Raw genomic sequence first — 24,989 nt, forward strand, 5'->3', positions numbered from 1 at the left:
TTTCAGACGTTGCCATTTGGTCTGTCCACGGCTCCAAGGATTTTCACCAAAGTGATGGCGGAAATGATGGTTCTCCTACGCAAACAAGGAGTCACGATTATCCCATACTTGGCCGATCTCCTGATAAAGGTGAGATCCAGGGACCAACTGCTGCAGAACATTACACTCTCCATGGCAGTTCTGCAACAACACGGTTGGCTCCTAAACTTGCCAAAATCACAGTTGATTCCGACGACGTGACTGTCGTTTTTGGGAATTATTCTGGGCACAGAATTACAGAGAGTTTTTCTTCCAGTGGAAAAGGCTCTGGAAATTCAGAACCTGGTCAGACAAATTCTGAAACCAGCAAGAGTGTCAGTCCATCAATGCGCTCATTTACTGGGGAAGATGGTGGCGGCCTACGAGGCCATTCAGTTTGACAGGTTCCATGCCAGGGTGTTTCAGTGGCACCTGTTGGACAAGTGGTCCGGATCCCAACTGCACATGCACCAGAAAATAATTCTGTCTTCCAAGACCAGAATCTCACTCATCTCACCTCCTAGAGGGGCGCAGGTTCGGGATCCAGGACTGGATCCTAGTAACCACGGATGCGAGTCTCCGGGGCTGGGGGGCAGTCACACAGGGGGAATACTTCCAGGGAAGATGGTCAAGCCTGGAAACTTGTCTACACATAAACGTTCTCGAGTTAAGAGCCATTTACAACGGCCTTCTTCAAGCGGAACATCTGCTTCGCAATCTGCGGCTACGTTTGACGGCTTGGCGGTTGAACTCCAGATCCTAACCCGAAAGGGTATTCCCAGTGAAGTCATTCCCACACTTCTGCAGGCTAGAAAGGGAGTAACGTCCAACCATTACCACCGTATTTGGAGAAAATATATGTCTTGGTGTGAATCCAAGGAGGTTCCTACGGAAGAATTTCAGTTTGGACGCTTTCTCCATTTTCTACAGACAGGTGTGGATGCGGGCTTGAAATTGGGCTCAATTAAAGTACAAATTTCGGCCTTATCGGTTTTCTTTCAAAAACAATTGGCCTCCCTTCCAGAGGTTCAGACTTTCGTGAAAGGCGTGTTGCACATCCAACCTCCATTTGTGTTCCCATTGGCACCATGGGATCTTAATGTGGTGTTGCAGTTCCTTCAATCACATTGGTTTGAGCCTTTACAAAAGGTGGAATTGAAATTCGTCACTTGGAAAGTGGTCATGCTGTTGGCCTTGGCATCCGCAAGGCGGGTATCAGAGTTAGCGGCTTTGTCTCACAAGAGCCCTTATTTGATCTTCCATGAAGATAGAGCAGAGTTGAGGACTCGTCAGCAGTTTCTGCCGAAGGTGGTTTCGTCATTCCACATGAACCAACCTATTGTGGTGCCAGTGGCTACTGATGCCTTAGTGGAGTCGAAGTCTCCCGATGTGGTCAGAGCTTTAAAACTTTATGTCGCCAGGACAGCACGGATTAGGAAAACAGAGGCTCTGTTTGTCCTGTATGATCCCAACAAGATTGGGTGTCCTGCTTCCAAGCAGACTATTGCACGCTGGATCTGTTCTACGATTCAGCAGGCTCATTCTACGGCTGGATTGCCGTTACCGAAATGGGTGAAGGCCCATTCTACCAGGAAGGTGGGCGCGTCCTGGGAGGCTGCCCGGGGGGGGTCTCGGCCTTACAACTATGCCGAGCAGCTACTTGGTCGGGTTCAAACACTTTTGCAAACTTTTACAAGTTCGATACCCTGGCCAAGGAGGACCTCATGTTTGGTAAATCGGTGGTGCAGAGTCATCCGCACTCTCCCGTCCGTTCTAGAGCTTTGGTATAAACCCCATGGTTCTTATGGTTACCCCAGCATCCTCTAGGACGAATGAGAAAATAGGATTTTAATACCTACCGGTAAATCCTTTTCTCTTAGTCCGTAGAAGATGCTGGGCGCCCGTCCCAGTGCGTACTGTATCTGCAGTTATTAGTTCTGGTTATACACAGTTTGTGTTACATTATAGTCAGCCTGTTGCTGACATTGTTCAGCCCGTAGGCTGGAGTTCTGTTGAATGCCATGTTGTACAGCGTGTTTGAGGTGTGAGCTGGTATGTATCTCACCTTAGTTTAACAATAATTCCTTTCCTCGAAATGTCCGTTTCCCTGGGCACAGTTCCTATAACTTGAGTCTGGAGGAGGGGCATAGAGGGAGGAGCCAGTTCACACCCATTCAAAGTCTTAAAGTGCCCATGTCTCCTGCGGATCCCATCTATACCCCATGGTGTTACCCCAGCATCCTCTACGGGCTAAGAGAAAAGGATTTACCGGTAGGTATTAAAATCCTATTTTTGCAGTTTCTCCACCAGACCGTTTCTTTACAACAGGTCTGCCGGTTTCCCAGAACAGGACAGCAGTCTTGAAGGAGGCAATTTGATCCCTTCTTCTATTGGAGGTTTTAATACCTCTTCCAATTCATCAAAGAGGTCGGGGGTACTGCTCAAACCTGTTTGTAGTGACAAAATCAGTATGACCGATCCTAAACCTGAAGCTTTTGAACTTGTACCTCACATCTTATAATTTCAAAATGGAATTGATTAATTCTGTAATTGCAAACTTAGGACCAGCAGAGTACTTAATTTCCATCAAAGATGCGTATCTCCACATACCAGTTTCGTGCACTGCTGTTCGGATTATAATTGGCACCCCTTGTCTTTGCCAAGGTCATGTCAGTCATGATAACACACATCAGATCCCTAGGTGTCACAATAGTTCCGTACTTAGACGACCTATTGATCAAGATGCCAATGGAACCAATTCTCTTGGGGCAGGCCCTACTGTCGTACAAGACACTGATACAACACGGATGGATAATCAATTTCAATAGGTCAAACCTTTTACCGTCTCCGAGACTTCTATTTCTAGGACTGATCCTGGATACAAAGTTGCAGCGTGTTTCTGCCAGAGGTCATTGCACACGAAATTCGTCAGATGGTCCAGATGGTTCTCAAGTCTTTACACTATCTGTTAGGGAAGATGGTGACTGCTGTCAAGGCCCTGCAATTGGCTGCTTCCATTCCAGACCATTTCAACTAGACCTGCTCTCACAATGGTCAGGTTCTCAACTACACTTGCATCGGATGGTGCGGTTGTCTCCTCAGACCAGGTTGTCTCTCCTCTGGTGGCTCCACATCAACAGCCTGACAGCAGGTTGAAGGTTTGGAATTTGTGAGTCTAAGAGGCTTGGGTGCAGTAATCCTAGACTCTCATTTCCAGGGACTTTGGTCAGCTCAGGAAAGCAGGTTGCCCATAAATGTGTTGGAACTCAGAGCGATTTACAATGCATTGCTTGAGGCTGCTCATCTACTTTGTTCTCAACAAATGAGAGTGCATTCAGACAATGCGACAGCAGTTACATATATCAACAGACAAGGAGTAACTCGCAGTCGCATGGTCACTCGTATTCTACAGTGGTCCGAAAGACAACAGGTGGTCCTCTCAGTAGTCTTCATTCCAGGAGTGGACAACTGGGAGGCGGACTATCTCAGCCACCAGCTGTCATGATCCTGACTGTAGTTCTCATATTTGGTGACTTACCTTTGCCATCTGTGCTGGATCCTGCATCTTTTCTGCTCACTGGCATAAACAGCTTGTCAGTACCATGAGTTTCCTGAGTGCTAAGTTCTCTGCCTGGTGAGAGTTAACGAGCTCCACCTGTATTACTGAATTCAGCAAGTCTCTCTATGCTGTGCCTACACAGCAATCATTGTTGTCATTATACTATATTCCTCTCTGACTCCAGTGGTCACTAGATACATTCTCCACTGTGTTCGGATCTCTGGTGTTTGCACCTAAAAGCCAGCATCCTCTGCTCATTTTAGTAATTTAGGCTTCAGTGTTTTTCCGGCCTGCTAGGCCTCACTCCACATCAGAGCCTAACCTGGAGTATTGACATCACAGGGACAGATCACCTGACCATGAACTATCCAATCCCGTGCCAGTCTGAGACTCCCTGAATCACCTGACTCTGTTCACCAATCATCAAGGACCAGGAAGTATAAGTAAAGAGACTTGTGTTAGAGAAGTTGCCAGTTCTTTGTGTTACACAGCTCAGTGTGAGCTTAGTAGCTGAGCTCCCTAAGAGGTAACACTATTACCTTAGTTCCTGTAAAACTCTGCGCTTTTGCTACACAGTCTGGATTACCAGTTATATCCAATATTCTTCAGTCTCGTCTTAAAGACACAGCCGCAGTATTCTTCAGTCTCGTCTTAAAGACACAGCTGCAGTATTCTTCAGTCTCGTCTGAAAGACATAGCCGCAGTATTCTTCAGCCTCGTCTTAAAGACACAGCTGCAGTATTCTTCAGTCTCATTTTAAAGTCACAGCCACAGTCTTTAGCCCATCCTCAGCCTTGTCTCAAAGTCACGGCCACAGTCATTGTTCTACATACAGTTGCATTTCCAGTTATATCCGGTACTAGCCTGAATTACAGTTGCGTTCCAGTTATACTGGTACCCAGCCCGGTTCACAGTGCAGTTCTCAGTCTCAACGGTAACCATCGCGGTTCTCAGTCTCACCGGGAACCAGTCCGGTTCAACGTCTTCAGCTCTCCTCCCAGTTCTGCGCAACGCCAGAGAACCTATTTCATAGTAACCTTGAGTACACAAACACCTACTCCTGTGACAGTATATCTAGTTCATTCTCACCAATACATTCACCATCCTGCTATCAACACCAAGTCCCTGGTCATCCTGTGGTCAAGATACAGCTCCCTCTGCCGAGGCCCAGGTTCGACTCCCGGTCAGAGATTGCTTCTTGAGCTCTTGATCTCACTAAATCCCACAGACCAGCCAATATACACAGTCCTCCAGTTACACACAAGGACATCACATATACGCCGGGTTCACAAAAACCACAGTCATGACACCAGCCAACAGGACATTTACCCCAGAGAATGGTCACTGCATCCAGAAGTATTTCAGGTCCTAGTTCAACAGTGGGGATGTCCTCAAATAGATCTTATGGCTTCACACCTGAACCATCAGTTACCAAGGTATGTGTTAAGTACAAGAGATACAGCAGCAGAGGCAGTGGACGCTCTCACAGTTTCCTGGATTTACGATCTGGTCTACCTCTTTCACCAATTCCGCTTCTTCCTCAAGCGCTGATAGGCATAAAACGCGAGTCCATCCATATCATTCTCATAACTCCCGACTGGCCTCGGAGAAGTTGGTTCTTGGACCTTTGTATGCTACTGGCGGACGAACCTTGGACCCTACCACTTCATCCAGATCTTCTCCAACTAAACACAACTGCATTTAACTGTTTGCTGTTGAGGCTGATATATTAAGATGCTGGGGAATTACAGAAGCGGTCATTACCACTGTACTACGTGCCAGGAAACCTGTCACAGCTGTGAATTATCACCGCATCCGGCGTTCTTATGTTGCATGGTGTGACAAAAAAGTTTTTCTAACCAGAGCATTTTGTCTCTCCCTACTGTTGCTGTTTCTACAAGATGGACTGGATGCTGGTCTCCGCCTGGGTTTATTGAAGGTGGAGATCTCCGCCCTGTCCATTTTTTTCCACCATGGACTAGCTAATCTCCCTGAAGTACAAGCTTTTCTTCAGGGATAGCTCAGATTGCAGTCTTCTTTTGTCCCACCTACAGCCCCGTGGGACCTTAATCTGGTTCTGGCCTTCCTTCAATCATCTCTCTTAAAACCACTGGATGAAGTGGACATATAGTATTTATCATGGAAATCGATTCTACTTTTGGCATTGGCTTTGGCCTGCCATGTCTCTGAATTGGGGCCGCTTTCGTGCAAACCCCCATACATCATTTTCCACGATGATAGGGCTGAATTTAGGACTCAGGGTTTTTTCCTTCCAAAGGTGGTGTCTGCGTTCCACATAAATCAACCTCTCATGGTAGATTCCTTTAAGGACGAGTCTGGATAACCCTCTACCCTGGATGTAGTCCAGGCCTTACATATCTACATTGACAGAACAGCATCTGTGAGAAAATCAGATGCATTGTTTGTTCTACACGACGCAGTTCGGAAAGGTTGGCCAGCCTCAAAACAAACTTTAGTTCATTGGATTCGCCTAGCTATTTGTCAGGCATATGTCAGCAATGCTAGAAAACCTCCTGCATCTATTTTGGCACACTTCATAAGATTGGTGTGTGCGTCGTGGGGCGGCACGTTGTGGTGCTTCCACTATGCAACTTTGCAGTGCGGCCACTTGGTCCTTGGTAAACGCTTTTCATCAAGTTCTACAAGTTTGACACTTTTGCAGCTCCAGCCTCATGGTTTGGTCAGCTTGTTTTGCAGGTTCCCCAGAACGCTCCCACTTGGGGATAAAACTTTGGGATGTCCCCAGTGTAATCCTTCCAGTGTCCCCTGGTGGATGAATGAGAAAATGATATTTTGGTACTTACCGGTAAATCCTTTTCTCTGATTCCACAGGGGACACTGGACGCCCGCCTCAGCACTGTTTCACCTGCCTGTTTATATATAGTTTTTGGTTTAAATTTCTGCCATGTGATTGCTGTGTGACTCTTTCCTCTCTTTAGTCCTACTATTCTCCATCTCCTCTCAGTCTACATTTTCCTAACTGGGGGCTGATGGGCAGTAGAGGAGGAGGAGCTGCACACTTTTAAATTATTAGAGTTACCAGCTCCCACTAACCATGCCTCTATACCCAGTGTAATCCTTCCAGTGTCCCCTGTGGAATCAGAGGAAAGGATTTACCGGTAAGTACCAAAATCCCATTTTTATCCCACCTACAGCTCCATGGAAACTTATCCTGGTTCTAACCTTTCTGCAATCTTCCATGTTTAAGCCATTGAAAGACGTGGACCTAAAGTATCTATCATGGAAGACCGTTCTCCTTTTGGCACTGGCTTCAGCGCGCCGTATCCCAGAACTGGGGGCACTTTCATGCAGACCCCTATATCCAATGGTGCAAGTAGAAAAAATGTCTTATAGATACTGTGTGCCAAAAAAATTGGTGTGGCCAAATGCCACATGGGGCGTGGCCAATGAAAATGGGGGCATGATACACATATGGGGGGGCCAGATACACATACAGTGGGGCAAAAAAGTATTTGGACAGCCTCCAGTTGTGCAAGTTGACCCACTTAAAAAGATGAGAGAGGTCTGTAATTTCCATCAAAGGTACACTTCAACTGTGAGAGACAGAATCTGAAAAAAAAACCTAGGAAATCACATTGTATGATTTTAAACAATTTATTTGTATATTCTTGCGGAAAATAAATATTTGGACAATCAAAAATTTGAATTCAATACTTTATAATATAACCTCGGTTGGCAATTACAGAGGTCAAAAGTTTCCTGTAGTTCTTGACCAGGTTTACACACACTGTAGCAGGTATTTTGGCCCACTCTTCCATGCAGATCTTCTCTAGATCTGTCATGTTTTGCGGCTGTCGCTGGGCAACACACGGACTTTCAACTCCCTCCACAGATTTTCTATTGGGTTGAGGTCTGGAGACTGGCTAGGCCACTCCAGAACCTTGAAATGCTTCTTACAGAGCTACTGCTTAGTTGCCCAGGCGGTGTGTTTGGGGTCATTGTCATATTGGAAGATTCGGCCACGTTCCATCTTCAATGCTCTTACTGAGGGAAGGAGGTTTTTGCACAAAATCTCACGATACATGGCCCCATTCATCCTCTCCTTAATACGGATCAGTCGTCTTGCCCCCTTTGCAGAAAAGCAGTCCCAAAGCATGTTGTTTCCATCCCCATGCTTCACAGTGGGTATGGTGTTCTTGGGATGCCATTCATCATTCTTCTCCCTCCAAACACGGCGAGTGGAGTTTATGCCAAAAAGTTCGATTTTGCACTCATCTGACCACATTACATTCTCCCAATCCTCCTCTGGATCATCCAGATGGTCACTGGCAAACTTTAGACGGGCCTGGACATGTGCTGGCTTAAGCAGGGGAACCTTTCGGGCGCTTCAGGATTTCAATCCATGACGCCGTAGTGTGTTACTAATGGTAACCTTTGTGAATGTGGTCCCAGCTCTCTTGAGGTCATTGACCAGGTCCACCCGTGTAGTTCTGGGCTGATTACTCACCGTTCTCAAGATCATTGATACCCCACGAGGTGAGATCTTGCGAGGAGCCTCAGGTCGAGGGAGATTGTCAGTGATCTTGTATTTTTTCCATTTTTTAATAATTGCGCCAAAAGTTGATCTCTTCTCACCAAGCTGCTTGCCTATTGTCGAGTAGCTCATCCCAGCCTTGTGCAGCTCTACAATTTTGTCCTTGGTGTTCTTAGACAGCTCTCTGGTCCTGGCTATGGTGGAGAGGTAGCAGCCTGAGTGTTTGAGGGTGTGGACAGGTGTCTTTTATACAGATAACCAGTTCAAACAGGTGCCATTAATACAGGTAACGAGTGGAGGATAGAAGAGCTTCTTATAGAAGAAGTAATAGGTCTGTGAGAGCCAGAAATCTTGCTGCTTGGTAGGTGTCCAAATATTTATTTTCCACAAAAATATACAAGTAAATTGTTTAAAAATCATACAGTGGGATTTCCTTTTTTTTTTTTTAGATTCTGTCTCTCACAGTTGAAGTGTACCTATGATGGAAATTACAGACCTCTCTCATCTTTTTAAGTGGGTCAACTTGCACAATCGGTGGCTGTCCAAATACTTTTTTGCCCCACTGTATGATTCCAATAGTGCCAGATACGCCTCCACCGTGCCAGATATGCTCCTACAGTGCCAGATGCCCCACGGTGACAGATGCACAAATGCCCCATGGTGCCAGATGCACAAATGCCCCCACAGTGCCAGATACACATATGCCAGATATGCTCCCACAGTGCCAGATACACATATGCCCCCACAGTGCCAAATATGCCCCCAGAGTGCCAGATATGCCCCTTCAGTGCCAGATATGCTCCCACAGTGCCAGATACACATGCCCCCGGAATGCCAGATATTCCCACCAGAGTGCCAGATATGCCCCCAGTGCCAGATATGCCCCCACAGTGCCAGATACACATGCCCCCAGAATGCCAGATATTCCCACCAGAGTGCCAGATATGCTCCCACTTTGCCAGATACACATGACCCCAGAGTGCCAGATATGCCCCCACAGTGCCAGATACACATGCCTCCAGAGTGCCAGATATGCCCCCACTTTGCCAGATACACATGCCCCCACAGTGCTAGATATGCCCCCACAGTGCCAGATACACATATGCCCCCAGAGTGCCAGATATGCCCCCACAATGCCAGATTCACATGCCCCCAGAGTGCCAGATATGCCCCCACAGTGTCAGATACACTTGTCCCACAGTGCTAGATATGCCCCCACAGTGCCAGATACACATATGCCCCCAGAGTGCCAGATATGCCCCCACTTTGCCAGATACACATGCCCCCGGGGTGCCAGATATGCCCCAGCAGTGCAAATTACCTTTGTTGCTGCTGCCTGGGGCTCGCGCTGTCATCTTCTGCTGCTGCTGCTGGGGAGGGGAGAGCACGCACCCCTCCTGTCCCTCTCCTGCTCTCAGTACGGTCTCTGCGTCCTCCTGCGGCGGCGGCATCCTGTAAATTTATTAGATCTGGCGCCTGTCCGCGAGCCCTGAATGGCTCGCGGTCCAGCAGCGGCAGCTCCTGATTGGCTGCCGGTCCGCAAACTCTGATTGGGTCACGAACCAGTGTCTCAGTGCACGCTACGGCCGCCAGTCTCAGGCAGGAGAGGTGCAGGAAAGGACGCTCTCCTCTCTCCAACACTGGTGGTTCACTGGTGTGCTGCAATGGCGATACGGCGTACCCACTGTCAATTCTTAAGGGTGCGCCGTACCCGTCCATACCCACACACTTGCACCACTGCCTATATCTAATTTTTCATGATGATAGGGCTGAACTTCAGACACAGGCTACTTTCCTTCCAAAGGCGGTGTCTGCATTCCACATCAATCAGCCAATCATGGTGCCTTCATTTACGGATGACTGGACAACCCTTAACCCTGAATGTAGTTCGGGCCTTATGAATCTATATTGCTAGAACAGCATCCTTGAGATGATCAGATGCGTTGTTTGTTATATACGACACAGTTCAGGGAGGTTGGGCAGCTTCAAAACAGACATTAACTAGATGGATTCTTCTAGTTATTCATCAGGCGTATGTCAACAATGCTAGGCTACCTCCGCCATCCATTTTGGCTCACTCCACCAGATCAGTGGGTGCTTCCGCTCTGCAGATTTGCTGTGCCGTCACTTGGTCCTCGGTTAACACTTTTGTTAAGTTTTACAAGTTTGACACTTTTGTGGCTTTGGCCTCAAGTTTTGGTCAGCTTGTTTTGCCGGTTCCTCAGAGCTCTCCCAAGTATAAGGGAAACTTTGGGATGTCCCCAGTGTACTAGTCTTCCAGTGTCCATTAGTGGATGAAAGAGAAAATGGGAATACTTTTCTCTGATTCCACAGCACTGTATCACCTTCCTATTTGTATATAGGGGCTTATCCAGAGATGGACGCAGCTGTACGTCTGGACGCAGAGGCCACATCAAACCGGTCTGCAAGCGTGCATCGGCCGCAAGGTGATTGACAGCAGCAGGCATTCTGGGGGCGGCATTTTGGCATTACAGGTGCGTGGCATGAGTATTTTCAGGGCAGCTGCGTGACGTCACGCACAGCGGCTCTGATAAAAAAAAAGTCTCAGCAGACCGCCTTCCAGCGCAGCCAGGCTATACAGCCAGGGCTCGACCATAAATCGACGCATCCGCAATTAAATTTCAGATGCATCGTGAGGTGGCACCACACACATGCTGGGCGGCCTTGCCCCGTGCTGCTTGACCCCCAGCATGTGTGGAGATGGATGCAGATTTTGCTGTGGGAAGCAACATGGAAAACATCGAAGCTAAGGGATGGTCTCTGACTACGCAGACTGGCCACAGCAGTCAACATGTATTTGCACGTATGATCATGCAGCCATCACAAGATACACACCCCGAAAATGGCCATGACCTGTCTGTGTTTTCCCAACCACTCCCCTTAACCACTTAACTGACAATTTTTTTTCTCCAAAAATGCTCAGAAATTGTCTGGTTTCTTTTTATGAGCGAGTTAGGTGAAGAACATGTATTTAAGCTTATCCAAGATTATTATATTAAAAACAAAAAATGTTTTTTTTATATATTTTTAAAGAATTGAGGTTTTCCCCCTAACATTGAAACATCAGATTGTCACCATCAGAACATCGGTAACATCACGATCATCGCGACTTTCATTTTACCAGTGGAAGACACCAGGTACAGCGCTGAGTACGGGTTACCTGTGGCCGGGATCCCGGCGGGCAGCATACCGACGCCGGGATCCCACTCGCCAGAATACCGGCAGGGGGCTGAGAGCAACAAAGACCGTTGCGTGCTTGCTGCACTCACCACGCTGCGGGCTCAGTGGCTCGCTGCGCTTGCCACAGGTTCTATTCCCACTCTATGGGTGTCATGAACACCCATGAGTGGGAATAGCCCTGGGCCCCCTGCCGCCAATGTGGCAGTCTGGATCCCAGCGTAGGTATGCTGACCGCCGGGATCCCGACCGCTGTGGAGGTGACCGCATCCCCAGATACACACTGGGTGGGGGGAGGTAATTTGCATTTCCCACACCGGGTGGGGGGTCCTGTTGTGCTGACCAATCAGCAGTGATCGACAGCACGGTGGACACTGCGGGAGGGTGCAGGGAAGGAGAAGGACCAGAAGGTCCCTCTGAGAGCAGCAGCTGCAGGAAGATTCTCTTCTGCAGCCGCACACACTGTGTTTCTGACTGTTCATATCGTTTACGACCAGATCAGATAATGCAATTGGTGGTGTAATATGATGTAACCATGCCAGGCAAGTGGTTAAACTCCAAACACTTGCTGTCAATCACTCTGCCACAAAGATTTCAGTGTAAGCGGGATCGCAGCGGCACCCTATTGCATGCGTATAGCTATTGCAGCACTTGCGCAGATTGCAGATAATTGCTCTGTTGTACATCGTCCATTGCCTACAAACATGAATTAGGCTCTATGTACTAAGCCTTGGAGAGAGATAAAGTGGAGACATATAAAGTACCAGCCAATCAGCTCCTAATTGTAATTTTTCAAGCACAGCCTGTAACATGGCAGTTAGGAGCTGACTGGCTGGTACTTTATCTCTCTCCACTTTATCTCTCTCCGGGGCTTACTACATAGACCCCTAAATCAGTTACAGAGACTTGAGGAGATACTAAGAAGAGAGAAAGTTCTAAAGACAGTTCAGAAATATACTTTGCAAGATTATACTGAGCTTGTGTATCAATTGGATTATAGTTGTGGCATGCAATATATAGGGTTCAATTAACCATGATTTACATACTTGCTGTACCACCAGACTCATGGGCCAGCATTTACTAAAAATCCGAGTTTGTCCGATTTGTGTTTTTTTTTCTAAGTCCCAATCCGGGAATTCACTAAGCACAAATCTCGGCAGTGTTTGGACTATTCGTAATGGTTTAAATGATAACGTTCAGAAATACGAATGAATAGACCATCGGTCAAACGCGGCTGTTATTACATAGAATACGGGAATTCACTATTCATTCGTATTTGGGTGTTAGTCTCTGAGTGCTCAAATGCGGTCGTATTTTTTTGCGATTCGTTAAAAAAAGCGGCAAAAAAATAGACCTGCTTTTTTCAGGCGTGTTTACATGTGTTGCAAATAAAAAATCACTCACACCTGAATTAGGATGCCTATAAAAGGATGTTAGGCCCATTTCAATACACCTACACTCAGAAATGGCAGCAGGACTGTGGGCCAGTGATCTTTTGTGTGCTGTGGGATTCCTCAGACTCGGACATCAGCCTGTAAGTACCCAGGGCCAAGAAACTGAACATGGTCAGCAGGTTGTACAGATTCCGCGGAGGCTGCGCAGGCCTCGTTTTTTTAGGGGGCGTTTAAACTTGAACGCATTGTCCGATGATAAGGTCATACAGATGTTCTGTCTAAATCGTAACAACATTTTCCATCTGTATGACCTTGTCAAACTGGGCCTTGACCCTGAGACAGCACGCTCTCGCTCTGTCTCAGGCCTGCACAAACTCCTGGCTGTGTTGCACTTTCTGGCTACTGGCAGCTTTCAGGCTGTGTCTGGGGATGTCATAGGAATCTCACAGCCCTCATTTTCCAGAATCTTAACACAGGTGATGTATACCTAACTACCTCTTCTGTTTTTTGTTTGTTTTAATTTCTCGGTGGCCAGTTCTGCCCTAAAATCTCATGTTTATTGTTCTTTAAAATATACACACAGGTGTTGGCTGTTTTGCAGCCCCACATCGAGGCCTCAATCTGCTTTCCTACCCAGGAGTCTTAGTGGCATGCCATCAGGGTAGATTTCTATGAGCTGGCTGGCATGCCCAATGTGCTTGGAGCCATATATTGCACACACATTCAGCTGAGACCACCTAGGGGCAGGCAGCACATATATACTAATCGCCAATTCGAACACTCCACAAATGTGCAGGTGGTTTGTGATGCAAATCTCAAAATAATGAATGTTGTTGCTGGTTACCCTGGGGGCTGCCATGACTCCTTCATCCTCAGTCAGTCATCCCTCTTTGATAAGTTTGAGGACAGACAAATGCCAGATGGATGGCTGCTGGGTATGTAATTTGATTTGTGTAGGCCTGCGTATACTTTGTCCAAATACAGGTGCAGATGTATTAACCTGTAGAAGGCATAAGGAAGTGAGAAACCAGTGATCTGTGCAAGGTGATAAAGGCACCAGCCAATCAGCTCCAATATGTAAATGAACATTTAGGAACAGATTGTCTGCTGCCTTTATTACCTTGCACATATCACTGGTTTCTAACTTCCTTATGCCTTCTACAGGTTAATACATCTGCCCCACAGTGTGTTACTTATGTGTTGCTGTATCTTAACATGAATCACGTTACTATATCTGTCTTTTAGGTTATGGAGGATATGGCTGTTTCTCTTGGCTTCTAACTCCATTGTCCCGACCTGATACCCCTGCTGAACACAATTACAATCATGCACATAAGTCCACGCGGAATGTGATAGAAAGATGTTTTGGTGTGCTGAAATCTAGGTTTCGGTGTCTGGATAAGTCTGGTGGCCTTTTGTTGTATAGTCCCTCCAAGGTGACTCAAATTGTGTTCTGCTGCTGCTTTCTTCATAACATGTGTTTGCAACAACATCTGCCACATGTTGAGGAGGAGGAGGAGGAGGAGGAAGAAAGCAGCCAGCAAGCAGAGGAATTAGAGACATCTGGTGATACTTGGAGTACAGATGTAGGGAGGCAGGTTAGGCAAGAGCTCATCACTCGCTATTTCTAAGGTAAGTTTGGTGTTAGGCGCCGAGGGTCCGCCCGTCAGTGCGGCCCGGCGCCTAGCAACTAGGGACGCCGCAGGCAGACAGCCGCCGGCTCCCTAGCAACGCTAGACGCCGGGCGCACGGAGCCGCTCAGACCCTAGCAACGGGGACGCCACGGTCAGACCGCGTTCCCCGTTGCTGGGTCTTAATTAATCAGTGCTTGTGTATTCTGGCCGTGCAGCATGCAGCTGCACGGCATCATTATGTGATTACCCTGTCTGGATCATGATTGGAGGGCTCCCAAATTTAAGCACTCTCAGGACTTCTCACAGACGCCGGTGATAGCTTCCTGTTTGCTGTGTCAGTTACAGAGAGTTTCCAGTCCTGCTCAACCCGGTTGTTCCTGTCCTCAGTGATCCAGTACTCGGAATTTGTCATCTATTCCTGGAGTCCGACCGAGCACCTTTAACATCCTGTGGTGTTCGTGAGTCGCGGCGTAGCCGTGTGTTGCGGCTTGACCGCTTACTATTTATTATTTAGTTTATTGTGTTCTGGAGCTTTTGCGGAGGATTCCGCTCCCACAAATCCACTCTGGTATCCAGCGGTGCTGGATAGGAGTAACGGATCAGTGGATCTTTGGTTGTCCTTTTCCCTGGCGGTTTGTCCGCACATACTTTTGGTTTAAGTTAGATAGCTTGTAACCCCTGGCCTGGTTGCTTAGTCAGAGGGCCCCTTGTTATCACCCTGTCTCGGATTTCCCTTTGTCTCCCATTAAGACCTGAGGGGGCATCGGGGTTGGGCAGACATAATCCGCCCTTCGAACGCGGCTGCCATGGGCTCAAGCAACCATAGTCTCGCAGGGGATTTCTGATAACACGGGCGAGACAACGGAGTTAGGGCGCCAGGGGTTACTAGGCTTTCCTGCTCCCGTACCAGCATATCTTTCCAGTACTCAGACCTTTGCCATAAAGATCTCCTCTGGTCTGGAGTACGGGAATCATAACATTATCACCGGCCAGACTAAAATTTAAAATTAAACAGGAGTTAATTTTTTCCCTTATTCTGTTGGGAGATTTGTCAGCCTCATGAATCCCTCCGGTGTTGGGCCAAATCCTGGCCAGCTTTTAGTTAGCCAGATTCAAGAGCTTACTCAGATGGTTCAAGATCTGTCCCTTCGGGTGAGGTCACAGGAAGATCTGTTATGGACTTCCCCGAGGGTCATTCCTGAACCAAAAATGCATCTGCCTGACCGTTTTTCTGGGGATAGAAAGCAGTTTTTTAATTTTAAAGAGTCTTGTAAACTGTATTTTCGTTTAAGACCAGTCTCCTCAGGTACGGAATCTCAGCGGGTAGGAATTATTATTTCTTTGCTACAGGGGGATCCTCAGACCTGGGCTTTTGGCTTAAAGACAGACGATCCGGCTTTATTGTCTGTAGACGCCTTTCTGGGGTCTTTAGGGCTATTGTATGACGACCCTGATAGAGAGGCATCCGCCGAGAGTCAGTTGCGTGCTCTCAGACAGGGTAGGAATCCCGCAGAGATTTATTGTACGGAGTTTCGCCGTTGGTCGAACGACTGTGGATGGAATGACCCAGCCCTGCGCAGTCAGTTTCGCCTCGGCTTATCCGAGTCTATAAAGGACAGTCTCCTTCAGTATCCCGCTCCTGAGACTCTCGATAAACTCATGGAGCTCTCTATTAAGATTGATCGTCGTCTCAGAGAGCGGAGGGCTGAAAAAGGAGCATCTGTCGGGTCTTCTCCTTGTGTTTTTTCCATTCCTGTGGACATAGAGGAGCCCATGCAGATAGGCCTCTCCAAACTGTCTCCTGAAGAAAGAACCAGAAGGCAAAATTCTGGTCTTTGTTTATACTGTGGGGGTAAGGGACATTTTGCCCGTAGTTGTCCGAACAAGTCGGGAAACGCCTCGACCAAGTGAGTTGTGAGGGGGTTCACTTTGGTCTGCAGCTTATCTCCTCAAATAATTCACTGTTGGTTCCAGCTAAAGTTTCCTTTGGCAGCCTCTGTTCCTCGGTCTCGGCTTTTGTGGACAGTGGAGCTGCAGGGAACTTTATGGATTTAACATGGGCTAAGGCCTTAGGTATTCCTCAGTTAGCCTTGGGTAGGTGTATCACCATGCATGGTTTAGATGGGAGTCCCTTGTCCAATGGGGTTATTTCTCTCTGTACACCTTCTGTTCTACTTTCGGTAGGAGCTCTGCATTCTGAAAAGATTGAGTTTTTCCTTACCCATTGCCCAGCAGTTCCTGTGGTTCTGGGTCACCCTTGGCTGGCCTTTCATAATCCCATCATTGATTGGCAGTCGGGGGAGATCTTACAATGGGGTACCATCTGTAATAAGGAATGTATTACGCTTCCCATCAGAATAGCTGCTGTCATTCCCGCACCCATTCCTGTGGAATACCAGGATTTTGTTGATGTATTTTCCAAGGGCAATGCGGATATTCTGCCTCCCCATAGGCCTTATGATTGTGCTATCGAGTTAATTCCTGGTGCCACTTTGCCTAAGGGAAGGTTATATGCATTGTCCGGACCTGAAACTGTGGCCATGAATGAGTATGTTAAAGAAAGCCTAGGGAAAGGATTTATCAGGCCATCTAAATCCCCTTTAAGTGCAGGCTTCTTCTTCGTGGAGAAGAAGGATGGATCACTCAGACCTTGCATTGACTTTAGAGCCTTGAATAAAATCTCAGTAAAGAATACTTACCCTTTGCCGCTGATTTCTGTCCTCTTTGATCAGCTACGTTCGGCTGTGATTTTTTCTAAGATTGACCTGAGAGGAGCATATAACCTCATCAGAATCAAGTCAGGGGATGAGTGGAAAACGGCATTCAGTACTCAATCAGGCCACTATGAGTATCTGGTTATGCCATTCGGCCTGTCCAACGCTCCGGCAGTTTTCCAGGATCTCATTAACGATGTGCTCCGTGAATTTCTTGGAAGATTCGTTGTAGTCTACTTAGACGATATTTTGATATATTCTGACTCTATTGAACAACATGTTACCCAGGTGCGTCAGGTTCTAAAAAAATTACGTGAAAATCACCTATATGCCAAGCTGGAGAAGTGTGAATTTCATGTCACGGAGGTATCCTTTTTAGGGTACATTATTTCCCCTCGGGGATTCTGTATGGAACCAAAGAAGCTCCAAGCCATCCTTAGTTGGGCGCAACCCACCAATTTAAAAGCAATTCAGCGCTTTTTAGGGTTTGCGAATTACTATAGAAGATTTATTCACTCTTTCTCTGACCTAGTTGCTCCCATTGTGGCACTGACTAAAAAGGGAGCAGATCCTACCAACTGGTCACGTGAAGCGGAGTTATCTTTTCAGGCCTTGAAACAAGCCTTTGTCTCAGCCCCGGTCCTCAGACATCCCAACCCAGAATTGCCTTTCATTGTTGAGGTTGATGCCTCGGAGGTTGGAGTAGGGGCTATCCTATCTCAGAAGGATCCGGATTCCCTGGAATTACATCCTTGTGCCTTTATGTCCAGGAAATTCTCATCTGCTGAATCCAACTACGATGTTGGTAACCGGGAATTACTGGCTATTAAATGGGCTTTCGAGGAGTGGAGGCATTGGCTTGAAGGAGCCACTCATACCATTTCAGTTTTGACTGATCACAAAAATCTTCAATACATTGAATCAGCTAAACGGCTGAATGCCCGGCAAGCTCGGTGGGCTTTATTTTTTACTCGTTTCAAGTTCATTATCACCTTCAGGCCAGGTTCCAAGAATACCAAGGCAGATGCCCTGTCACGCAGTTTTCTTCCAGTTCAAGACAACAGTCCTGTTACTCCCATACTTCCGTCTTCAGTCATTCGGGCAGGTCTCACACAAGATTTATTTACCCAGTTAAAGCAGCTTCAACATCAAGCTCCTGGAAATACTCCTGCTGGTCGTCTTTATGTTCCCGAGTTTTTGAGAGCAACGGTTTTGACGGAGTTTCATGATAGCAAGGTTGCCGGGCATCCGGGGATCGCTAAAACTTTTGAATTAGTTTCCCGCTCGGTATGGTGGCCTGGTCTTTCCAAAGACACTAAGGAGTTTGTTTTTTCTTGTCAGGTCTGTGCACAGCATAAGGTTCCCCGTTCCTTGCCTATCGGTCAACTTATGCCCTTGAATGTTCCTCTTAGGCCATGGTCTCATATTTCCATGGATTTTGTGGTGGACCTCCCTCTGTCAGCCGGATGCCGAGTCATATGGGTGGTAGTGGACCGTTTTAGCAAAATGGCCCATTTCATTGCTCTTCCCCGATTGCCATCTGCCCAGGGATTGGCAGTCTTGTTCCTCCGCCATGTTTTCAGACTCCATGGGTTACCCACTGATATTGTTTCTGATCGGGGTCCACAATTCATTGCACAATTTTGGAAGTCTTTTTGTGCCTCATTAAAGATGAAATTATCTTTAACGTCTGGCTACCATCCCCAATCCAACGGGCAGACTGAGCGAGTTAATCAATCATTAAAACAATATTTGCGTTTGTACTCGGCCAAACTCCAAAATGACTGGTCTGAGTTTCTTCCGTTTGCAGAGTTTGCTTACAACAATGCCTGTCATTCCTCCACCAATGTATCTCCATTTTTTACAGTTTTTGGTTTTCACCCCAGAGCTAATTCCTTTTTTCAACATTCTTCTGTCTCACTGACCTTGACCTCTCATCTCAAACTCATTTGGAGAAAAGTGCACCTGGCTCTCAGAAAAGCGGCATTTCGGGAGAAAAAATTTTCTGACAGGCTCCGGCGGCCGTGCACTTTTAAAGTTGGAGATAGGGTATGGTTGTCGACTCGCAACATTAAACTTCGACAAACCTCAGCCAGATTGGGTCCTAAATTTATTGGACCATTTCATATTATCAAAAAAGTCAATTCAGTGGCTTTCCGGTTACGTTTACCAAAAACTTTACGGATCGGAAATACCTTCCATTGCTCCTTGTTAAAACCATATGTTTCGTCCAGTAGATTTCCTCGCAAGATCTCTCAGGGGAAATCACCAATAGATGTACAGGGTCAGCAGGAGTTCTTAGTGGAGAAGGTTCTCGATTCCAAGTTGTCCCGGGGTCGGCTTTATTTTTTGGTACATTGGAGAGGTTATGGTCCAGAAGAAAGGTCTTGGGTCCTGGATGAGGATCTCCATGCCCCGAGGCTCAAAAGGGCATTTTTTCGAGAATTTCCTCAGAAACCTGGCCTTAGGGGTTCCTTGACCCCTCCTCAAGGGGGGGGTACTGTTAGGCGCCGAGGGTCCGCCCGTCAGTGCGGCCCGGCGCCTAGCAACTAGGGACGCCGCAGGCAGACAGACGCCGGCTCCCTAGCAACGCTAGACGCCGGGCGCACGGAGCCGCTCAGACCCTAGCAACGGGGACGCCACGGTCAGACCGCGTTCCCCGTTGCTGGGTCTTAATTAATTAGTGCTTGTGTATTCTGGCCGTGCAGCATGCAGCTGCACGGCATCATTATGTGATTACCCTGTCTGGATCATGATTGGAGGGCTCCCAAATTTAAGCACTCTCAGGACTTCTCACAGACGCCGGTGATAGCTTCCTGTTTGCTGTGTCAGTTACAGAGAGTTTCCAGTCCTGCTCAACCCGGTTGTTCCTGTCCTCAGTGATCCAGTACTCGGAATTTGTCATCTATTCCTGGAGTCCGACCGAGCACCTTTAACATCCTGTGGTGTTCGTGAGTCGCGGCGTAGCCGTGTGTTGCGGCTTGACCGCTTACTATTTATTATTTAGTTTATTGTATTCTGGAGCTTTTGCGGAGGATTCCGCTCCCACAAATCCACTCTGGTATCCAGCGGTGCTGGATAGGAGTAACGGATCAGTGGATCTTTGGTTGTCCTTTTCCCTGGCGGTTTGTCCGCACATACTTTTGGTTTAAGTTAGATAGCTTGTAACCCCTGGCCTGGTTGCTTAGTCAGAGGGCCCCTTGTTATCACCCTGTCTCGGATTTCCCTTTGTCTCCCATTAAGACCTGAGGGGGCATCGGGGTTGGGCAGACATAATCCGCCCTTCGAACGCGGCTGCCATGGGCTCAAGCAACCATAGTCTCGCAGGGGATTTCTGATAACACGGGCGAGACAACGGAGTTAGGGCGCCAGGGGTTACTAGGCTTTCCTGCTCCCGTACCAGCATATCTTTCCAGTACTCAGACCTCTGCCATAAAGATCTCCTCTGGTCTGGAGTACGGGAATCATAACATTTGGTTTGCTTATTTCATTTGTTGTGTAATCATAAATAGATGTTTTGCCATTTTTATTGGCAAAACCATTACTCAGAATGTGTCTGTCTCCTTGACACATACAAACATACCCTCGCTTTATGCAAAACTAAAGTCGCATGTGTATTGTGTGTATTTTTAAACTCAAAACAACAGATTATGAGTGGCATGCATTAAGTCTGGATAAGTGATCGTAAACTTGCAGTGCTAATTTATTACAAGCCCACATAATCCATTTAGTATTTCACTTTATCATTGTGTGTAACGTCATAATGCACAGGCTCACAAACTCGGCCCTCAGGACCATACACAGTGCATGTTTTTCACGTAACCCAGTAGATGCACAGGTGTATGAATTACTCACAGACGTATGTTAAAAGGTTCACAGGTGAGCTAATTATGTCACTTGTGATTCTGTGAGTAGACCTGCAAAACATGCACCGTGTGGGGTCCTGAGGGCCGAGTTTGAGAACCTGTGTTCCCAAAAAACACTCCTCAACATATAATATGTTAGCCTTGAGAAATACATGTGTCCCTATGTGTGATGCTCCATCATATTTAAGAGACACAAACTTACTGTAATCAGGAATAATTTATTTCCTAATGTTTGATGCAGTAAACTTGATGATGTGTAAGTAAATACACAGTTTGCCACATATATACATTATTATACACATTCTTTGTTTTTTGGTTAAAAAGTTCTTATTTGTTGGTTTCTGCATCATGTGTAATAACATTCTTACTAATTTTTAACACACACAAACATGTCCCAACAATACTGACATTCATTTTGTCAATGTTTTTAAAAAAATGAAATGCCAACATATTAAAAGCTTTTTACGCAACTCAATTGTGTTCTTCTTGTAATGTTGTATAGAGAAGAAAGGTAAAATAGTTATCAATAACGTTGTAATTTGGATTGTCTGCAGGAAAAGAGAATGATTTGAATCTAGAAAGAGTAATGATTAGAAAAAAATCAAATGGTCAGTTTACTTCCTGCTAAAGACATTCTGCCTGGCTGCCAATTATTGTGTCTGCAGGAAAAGAGAATGATTGGAATCTAGAAAGAGTAATGATTAGAAAAAAATCAAGTGGTCAGTTTACTTCCTGCTAAAGACATTCTGCCTGGCTGCCAATTATTGTGTCTGCAGGAAAAGAGAATGATTGGAATATAGAAAGAGTAATGATTAGAAAAAAATCAAGTGGTCAGTTTACTTCCTGCTAAAGACATTCTGCCTGGCTGCCAATTATTGTGTCTGCAGGAAAAGAGAATGATTGGAATCTAGAAAGAGTAATGATTAGAAAAAAATCAAGTGGTCAGTTTACTTCCTGCTAAAAACATTCTGCCTGGCTGCCAATTATTGTGTCTGCAGGAAAAGAGAATGATTGGAATCTAGAAAGAGTAATGATTAGAAAAAAATCAAGTGGTCAGTTTACTTCCTGCTAACATGTATGTGCGGCTCTATCAACATTTCCCTCCTCCAATACCCAAAAAAAATGGTTAAGAATAAATGTGCGTACAAATTTTATGTTGTTGTTTGTACCACTTATAATTAATGATGTTGTAAAAATTGTCAAGGAGCTAAGTGTTATATATTTTTTGCCAAACATACACTTACTAACTATTTTGAGTTACTTATCACAAATGTCTAACTTGTATTATTTTCAAATTTTTTTGGTGGCTGCTTGTCCTGCCCTTTGCCTTTAGCACTGTCATGTTGTCGTGCTCTGGTGGAGCATCTTGGTGGTGATGAGACTGGCGTGATATTTGGAGTAGTCGTACCAGAACTGCTGCTTGTTTGCTGTTGGTGCATGCATCTGAGTGTTTAATTCAGGTTAGTGAGGGTGGCATTGAGTTCACGTGTAGCAGCATTTTGATTGTCTACAATTCGGAATAAACTTTCATTAATCTTTTGATTGTTTTGAAAAATGTTCATATAACTTTGCTGTTGTCTGTGCTGTACTTCCATTAGTCTGTGCTGTTCTTCCATTAGTCTGTGCTGTTCTTCCATTATGCGCTGTAAGTTGCCCATGACCTGTGTAATGTCTGTACGCATGAGTTCCATGGTATTGCCTATTCTGGTTGTTTGTTCATTTTGTCTACTCAGATTTCTTGATATTCTTCTGAGGTGAGATGGTAGGCTTGCAAACATTTGTGTCTGCCTACGCAGGCAATCTTCATTAGTGGCCTGCTGTCTAGCCCAAATGGACCAAAACACCTGATCAGGGCCTTGTGTTACTGGTGTTGTTGGGCTGTGTTGTGGTGGTGGTGTGCTTTGCTGTGGTGGTGTACTCACAGGTGCTGGGGGGCTCATTCCTTGCCTTAATGGCTGCATTTCTAAGATGTTTGTCTCCTCCATGTCACTGTGTTGCTGTTGTTGCGGAGGGATGCTGTTCCCAGGACTAGAAGCTGAAATGTTCAAAAAATCTCCGTTAGCTATCCATATGTTTGAGAAATGTAAACAAATCACTACACATGGAACACATGTCATTCACTGTTGCTTTCAACTATTCTGCCTAGCAACATCATCACTCATAACTTAAATACATACATATGCCTGTTTGTGGCAAATGTGTCTGGTTACTTAATTGTGAAAGCAAACACTTTATTTTTATTGTAGCTCACACATACTCCACCATAAAAACACATTGGAATCCATAATGTGTTACCTTATAGCTTTGATCAAACAAACATAGTAATGTTTTTTTATGTATTTTGCAATGTTACCTCAAACACACATGTGAAATTTGGAAAAACAACCTTACTTATTTCAATTAAAAAAACATGCTTTTTTGTTGCAGCATCTTACACACAATGTCATACTGTATGGCTCAAGTGGACATACATATCTTTACTGGATGTGGACAAGGCCATTTAGCTAGGATTCCATTTCAGCTTTTACTTACTGCGGTAAGTATCTAAGTTTTTGATGTGTTTTGGCTTAATGCGGTTATGTAAAATTTAGATTACGTTCTGAAATTTTTTACATTTATTTCAGTTTGATACTCACAATCAAGATGAGGGGTGTGTGGATGACGTCTTGGAGGTGTGTCCAAAATTTGGAGTGGGGGGACAGAACATACGGACGATAATCTTCGTGGCGGGGTAGCCTGCTGTGGTTGGCCCGGGACATACGACCTTACTTTCTTTTCGGCCACGTTTTTTGTGGTGATGTCTTACAGAAGTGCTACTTCTGCTGCTCCATACTTCTTTTGTTGGACCTTTTAATGAAAGTGCAATTTTTTTATGGCCATTCCTTTACAAACATACCCTATACTACAATGGACACTTTACCTGCTTCCGCAGCGTCATCATCATCAGATGTGATAGGAGTTACTGGCCGACGAGTAGTACTGCTTTTTTCAAACACTGTATAAAATAAAAAATAAAAAATTATTCATGCTATTGTGGATACATCCACCCATTATGCTTATAAACATTTAATCTTTAAGAAATGCTTGTTTTTAAAAAAACATACAAACATAAGGACCGGAAACAAAAAAAAACATAAAACAATAAACATTGTCCAATAGACATATGCACTATGGCAAAATCAACACAGGAAAACATGTACAGGACACTGACATAGGCCACAAGTAAAAAAAAAAACATTACCAACCAAAAACACACACATCTTCATTTTGTATTGAAAGGAAAAATATTACAGATGCAATATATAAATTGCTCTGTGATGTGGCACTCCAAACACACATTACCACTATATGAGCCAAACCAAAATGTAGCAATATTTTAAAAATTACACTGCAGTGTGGTGTCACGGTACAAATACAAGCTAAAAATTATCAATGAAATAGTGTTATTTTGTTCAAAAAATTTACATTATCTAATAATTACATTACACATGTAAGTGGTTTCCAAACCACTTTCCACTACTCCAGCCTCTAACATGACAACCACTGTTTTTTAAACATTGCACATGGATCACAAAAATATAAAACAGTCACAATTTTTAAATAAAAAATGCCCAAAAGGAAAACATTATTGCAGGACAATTCAGAGACACACCAAGTCCAAACTACACATGCAAAATATCTTTCATAAAAACACATGACATACAATAAAGTAAGATGTTACATTGGCTTTTGTATAAAACATTAACCAAAACAATGTATTTGCTGACACACACTTGAAGATGGGAGTAATATGCAACATCACATGACACACATTTAAAAAAAATAGAAAAATAAATCATAGAATGTAAATGCAAATACACATGCTCACCATTCTTCCTGGGCCTATCTGAATCCCGGACATGGGTTGCAGAGACAACTTCAGGAGGTATTACACTCCGCATGGGCTCCTCATACTCCAGATATCTTGCAATATAGGGCTGCCCACCACCGGTTTTCCGAGCCGACTTGGCCTCCTTGGCCATTTTGGACTTGACACGTCGCTTTATGTCATAGTACCGTTTGCGGCACGTGTCCTCCGTCCGCTTGACCA

General features: G+C 45.6%; 1 long non-coding RNA gene across 1 annotated transcript in view; it reads left to right on the forward strand.

Annotated features, from left to right (window-relative positions):
- LOC135037798 (uncharacterized) overlaps nt 1–23,940 on the forward strand; it is a 124,860-nt gene extending 100,920 nt beyond the window's left edge. Inside the window, exons 4-5 of the long non-coding RNA XR_010232283.1 lie at nt 23,327–23,435; nt 23,524–23,940. This is a non-coding gene — a long non-coding RNA (uncharacterized LOC135037798). The remainder of the gene's footprint in view (nt 1–23,326; nt 23,436–23,523) is intronic.
- Nucleotides 23,941–24,989: the final 1,049 nt, after the last annotated feature.

Source organism: Pseudophryne corroboree, chromosome 2 (genome assembly GCF_028390025.1).
Source record: "Pseudophryne corroboree isolate aPseCor3 chromosome 2, aPseCor3.hap2, whole genome shotgun sequence".
NCBI classification, from domain to species: Eukaryota; Metazoa; Chordata; class Amphibia; order Anura; family Myobatrachidae; genus Pseudophryne; species Pseudophryne corroboree.